General features: G+C 43.6%; 1 pseudogene; it reads left to right on the top strand.

The window, feature by feature from the left end:
• The first annotated feature begins 1211 nt into the window (after positions 1 to 1211).
• On the top strand, positions 1212 to 2431 carry LOC105805494 (annotated as a pseudogene).
• The last annotated feature ends 3322 nt before the right edge of the window (positions 2432 to 5753 follow it).

Genomic DNA, 5753 nt, shown 5'->3' with positions numbered 1-5753 from the left:
GGTGCAGCTACAGGTTTGTGGGGCCTGAAGCTACGACAATTATCAAGACCAGCTTTAAGCAAAAGAATACAAAATTACAAATACAAAATTAGAATGCAAAAGACGTATAATTTATAATAAGGAAAATTACTCAAATTACAAATTTCAAAAGGCTAGAAAATATACCATCTATAAAAAAAACTAGAAAAAAATAACACCATAATTTTGCCTGGTTCCTCTAGAATACCTTTCCTACTGGTTTTCCTATTTGTTGGTTGCATACTCTTTATCACTTCTTCATAGGACAACGATTTTGTAATCTTATTTTCCATAAAGAGAAGAGAAATAGAATTTAGTCTTTCCTTTGCCACAGTTGATCCAAATTTGCTTATTATCGATAGTTGGGCTTTATCAAACATGCTACATTATACACAGGCAAAATCTCTGTATTGCTACAAACCCAAATTTTTAATAAGTTCTATTTCACATGACTCCCATCAAAAAAATAACATCTCGTTTTTTATAATTACATATAAAAGAGCATCCATTTAAACTAAACATCAGTGAGAACCAAAGCCTTTGCTTACAGTTTTACACATTGAAGGACTGGAAGAACTTTCCAAGGACTAGCTTCTGGCTCCACACATTTCAAATCTTGCTTTTTCTCCACCCACATTCTTTTTGTGCTAGAACTATGGGATGTATTCATTTCATGTCACAAACTCTGGCCCTGCACCTTCATGTCGTACTGCCAGGTGACTTGGCACCGTGGGCACTATGAGATTCCTAGAAGCCATCTCTACCCCAAGATGATTAAAAGTAGCTTAAATGTACATGGAAATGACTGAAACACACACACACACATATATATTTCGCTAAGTCCAAACACAATGTATCCTCAACTCAATTTCCCCTTATCCTTATCCAAATCCAAAAAATGCCTACTGCTAGTGTTACGCTATTTAACACAAACGGAAGTGAGATGTGTGGGGATTCAGAGTGGAGAGAGAGAGTGCACTCTTACCTGAGTGTGGTTAAAATAGCTAACATTTGCAAATTTTACAAAAATATACAACCCTGTGAACACTTTTCCAGGGCTTTGAAACAGGCCCAGGAAGCAAGAGCTCTGAAGCTTAAGCTTCATTAACTTCACAGAAAATCCATTTCCAATCACTGCATTTATCAGATTGTATATTAATTAATTAATGTTCGTGGCTAGGAAATGACAACTAATGCAAAGAAAGAAGGCAGGCAGATCTTGCAGAAACTGCAGGGACCGGTGGAGCAGCCCCTTCATCTCGGGACTGTCATTTCGAGACACATAGAGTTGAGGATGCTGGAGGAAGCAACGGGATGTGCAGGACGAGGTGGAGAAGGCCCTGCCGCAGATGGAGGGAGTCGTGGGCTCTGCCAGGGCCAGGGCCAGGTGCTGATCTAACTGGGAAGGCACAGGATGTGGCACAGGATGTGACTCCTGACGATAGCCCTGAGGCCGAGGAGCTTCTGTCAAAGGCTGCAAAGCTGGAGCCCTAGCTGGAGGAAGCCTGGAGCCAGCTGGGTGAGCTGTGCTGGAAAATAGGGGATGTTGCAGCCACCCACACCCATTCTCAGGAGCCCTCACCCACTGCAAGAACAAAGTCTCCCTGCAAAACCTGGAGATGGTGCTTCGCCAGCTGTGAACTGATGTTGGAGATGAACATTCTTGAACATGACAGTGACCAACAGGCTAAATCAGCTGAAAAGATGGATGTCCAGGATGGCCACTCCTAGTGTGTTCTGGGGAACGTGTACCTTTCTCTTTACCTCAATACCAGAACCCTAAGATCCCCCAGCAAGACCTCAGTGCCTATGTCGGAGCAGAGAAGGTTGACAGGACAGCTGCCCGCAATCCCGACCTTCATCAGAAGAGGGCGATGCCAATAACATGAAAGAGGAACGGAGAGGGGGCCTAGGGGACTTTTCTCATGCTGCAGCGCTGGGCCCTGCCTAACCAGAGCCTGGGCAATGAGAGCAACAACGCCTGGGATTCCGGGATGGATTGACCAGTCTCCTTGACAGCAAGGGATAGGTGAAGACCAAAGAGCCACAGAGCATGCTGGGAAGCCTGCACCCAGCCCATCTAGGCCCCTGTGGCACCGGACACTGTCCAGTCAGCCTCTGGGCAGAAAGTGACCTTGGAGCTCCAGCCACTGAATGCGCTGCAGCCTGGCGTGGTCCTGGGAAAGGCCATGTTCAGCCTTATCACAGAGGACAAAGTCCCCTTTCCCTGTGGCCTGGTAGGTTCAGACGGACCTTGTCAGGCAGCGATGGTGTGGGATGTGGTGCAGGGCGGGGGAGGGCTCCCTGGGCACTCCGTAGCCATTCCCGAGCCCAACCTCTGCTTCACCAAATGCAACTCAAGGGAAAGGGCTATCCCTTTTCCAGTGTTTGCACAGAGCCGCCCTCCTGCTAGTGGTAAATAGGAAGCCTCGACTCCAGCAGCCAGGCTGCTACCACAGTGGCATCACGGCCACAGTGTGAGTGACCTTCCCAACTTGCATCCTAAAGAGGGAGTGAGGCGAGGAGAGGCGCTTAAGGCACTCAGCAGCCAGACCAGCCACGTCCAGCAACCCGACCAGGTTGGGCGGATGTTTTAAATGAAGACTTTCTTTTCCTCTACCCTGTAAGGCACTTGGTGCCTTTCCTTTCTCCCGTCATCATGTTCCAGCTCTCTCCGGGGTCACACACTCCCCTAGTATATCTCTCTTGCCTCTTTCACTGCTCTCTAAAGTTTAAGCAAAGAGCATAGAATTGGTAGAAGTGTCGGGACCTTGCCGTGGGACAGAGTCGCCGAGGTTCCCGTTCTTGCCTCCTTCCTGAGCCTCGTGTGTATTTATCAGGGCAGTATTTATTGCTAAGGGAGGGGGATTAATTTTTTTAATGACTTGGTTTTTGAGCAATTTTTTTTTTAAATTTAGGCCCTTCCCCTTCTCTAGGGCTAGAACAGAATTAAATTTGTTTGGAAAAACAAATTTATTTCCCTCTTCGGAATCTAAACTTCTTCTTTTTATTTTACTTTTTTTTAGAGGCAGGATGTCACTATGTTGCCCAGGCTGGCCTTGAAATCTGAGCTCAAGTGGTCCTCCTGCCTCAGCCTCCTGAGTAGCTAGGACTATAGGCACAAATCTGGCTTAAATTTCTTAAAAGTAGAATGATGTCCTACTCATCTTTGCACCTTCAATACCTAACACTGTGTGGCATATAGTAGACACTCAATAAATATGTGGTAACTGAGCTAAACTGAGATGGCAAAGAAGTTGGAATATTTAATGGTACCAGTCTATGCCATTTTTTAGGACATTTAATCCTTCCCTGCCTTAGAAAGAGAAGTATATTGGTGTCAATCATATATTTTGCATTTAACAAAAGGTGACTGATCAAGCACAAGTTTAACAAGGGAAAAACAATGCGTTTACTGAGAAAGGTCACTGGAGAATCATGAAAGAAACAGTCTTATCAATAGGCAGTATTATGCTCATCTGCCCAAAGTACGGTAGAATTTGTCAGCCTAGCAACACAGCAAAGACCAAAACAAATACACACCTGGAGCAAAGACAATAGAATAAAGAAAGGAATCATGAAGCACTCATAAATAAAATTTGGAAAATGTTTTCATGTGCTTTGATTACATTGCCTTAGTCCACTGGGCTGCTATAACAAAATACCTTAAACTGGGTGCCTTATAAACAACAGAAATTTATTTCTTAGAGTTCTGAAGGCTGGAAAGTCCAAGATCAAGGCACCACAAGATTTGGTGACTAGTGAGGGCCTTTTCCTCATAGACAGTGTCTTCACACTGCACCCTCACTTGGTAGAAGGGCCAAACTCCCTTGGGCTTCTTACAAATTCCATTTAGGAGGGCTCCACTCTCAACATCCAATCACCTCCTGAAGACCCTGTGTCTTAATATGTAATGTGTATGTAATATAAGAAATGAAAGGAGATGGTTGTGTGAAATGAGGAGAGTGGTACAGGAGGAGGATAGGGACCTCCATAGGAACCAGACTATCTAGAGCCTTCTGAGCCATTTTGAGTATTTGGATTTTCATACTAAGAGCACTGGAGTAACAGTGAAGAGCATTAAGCAGAAGGGGCATAATAGGGTTTGCTGTTCTGGCCAAAGCTAGACTAGAGCGGATTGAGAAATAACTTGGAAGTAAGAAAATGGAAATAATAAGAATTGTCATCATTCATAAGAAGTTTGGTTTTGAAGGAAGGACAGCTTCAGCAGAGTAGCTAGAGAAGGGACATAGGATCAATGAAGAGTTTTATTAAAAGGTAAAATAAAATGAGAATAGGAATGTTCCTCATATGAGAATGCAATAGGATGCCCATGAAAGAAATAAGAAGGTAGGATTTGGGAGTTAGAAGGCAGGAAATGGCCAGGCGCAGTGACTCATGCCTGTAATCCAGCACTTTGGGAGGCTGAGGCAGGAGGATTGCTTAAGGCCAGGAGTTCAAGACCTGCCTGGGCAACATAGAGAGACTTGGTCTCTACAAAAATTTAAAAAAGAAATTAGCTTGGCATGGTGTTGTGTGCCTGCAGTCCTAGCCACTCAGGAGGCAGGAGAATCCTCTGAGCCAGGGAGTTTGAGGTTGCAGTGAGCTAAGATGACACCACTGCACTCTACCCTGGGCAACAGAGCAAGACTCTGCCTCAAAAAAAATTAAATAAATTTTTAAAAAGGCAGCAGGAAAAAGCACAGATAATGACACTGACCATAAATAGAAAGAGGAGCCCCTGTTCCAATGTAACAGAAGGGAAGAGGAGGAAAGCAAATGTAAGCCTTTGCAATTGCAGAATTGTTAGGCAGCAGGAAATTGACAGTGGGACTTTCCATCAGTTCACTTCAACTTTCTTTGTAAGATAAAAGGAATATTCACGTCTCTGAGAGTCAAAGAAAAAATTAGATGGAGGTGGGGGGAGATCAGAGGTTTGATAGCAGTGGAGATGGTTTCAAATATTTGTTGTTAAAATGGAAGTGCAGCTCAGACCAGAAGTTTGTAGTAGGAGTGCCAAGCATTTTTGAGAACACTTTTGAACTTTAATATTGACAAGCATATTCCCTCCCTCCCCCACCCTACCGTATGCCTACTCAGCCCACGAGATTTAAGTGGATCTAGCCTGGACTGTAACCATACACACAGATGTAGCACTGAGTCTTGAGTTTTTGGTCTAAGGATGAACACGTGACCCAAGCTAATCCAGCCTCAAAATGTCACTATCATTATCATGAAAGATGTGCTTTCCCTCTCACAGATATTAAAAGTATAAAGATAACATAAGCTTAGTTGAGGCTGTAGATGTCATCTTGTCATCAAGCTGGAGATTTACTAGCTAATTACTGGCGAGAACAACAGAGCCCTAATGATACTGTTTGGACATCTAGATCCAGCCATGCCTGAAGCTTGACCATTTAGCTTTGCATTTATATAAGCCAATAAATTTCTGTTTTTTGCGTAAGACAGCATCAGTTGGATTTCTGTCTAACTTATATATTGAAAATTACATCAAAATCATAAATTTGCAGTCCTGCCATATTTCATCTCACTTTCTCCAGAAATGCTTCACTGCTTGAATATAGGCATGGAAAAATGTAGATGACTACTAGGGCTTAAGTAGGGGAAGGGTTTTGCCAGGAAAGTGAACAGTAAGAAAAAGGTACATGAGGGTGAGTATAAGCTTCATGACCAACTTTCTTTCCTTTAGCCTAGATGCCAAATCTCATGTGCTT

The sequence above is a fragment of the Propithecus coquereli genome, unplaced genomic scaffold (assembly GCF_000956105.1).
Source record: "Propithecus coquereli isolate 6110/MARCELLA unplaced genomic scaffold, Pcoq_1.0 Scaffold13, whole genome shotgun sequence".
Lineage (NCBI taxonomy): Eukaryota > Metazoa > Chordata > Mammalia > Primates > Indriidae > Propithecus > Propithecus coquereli.
This window is presented reverse-complemented; position numbering and strand designations above follow the sequence as displayed.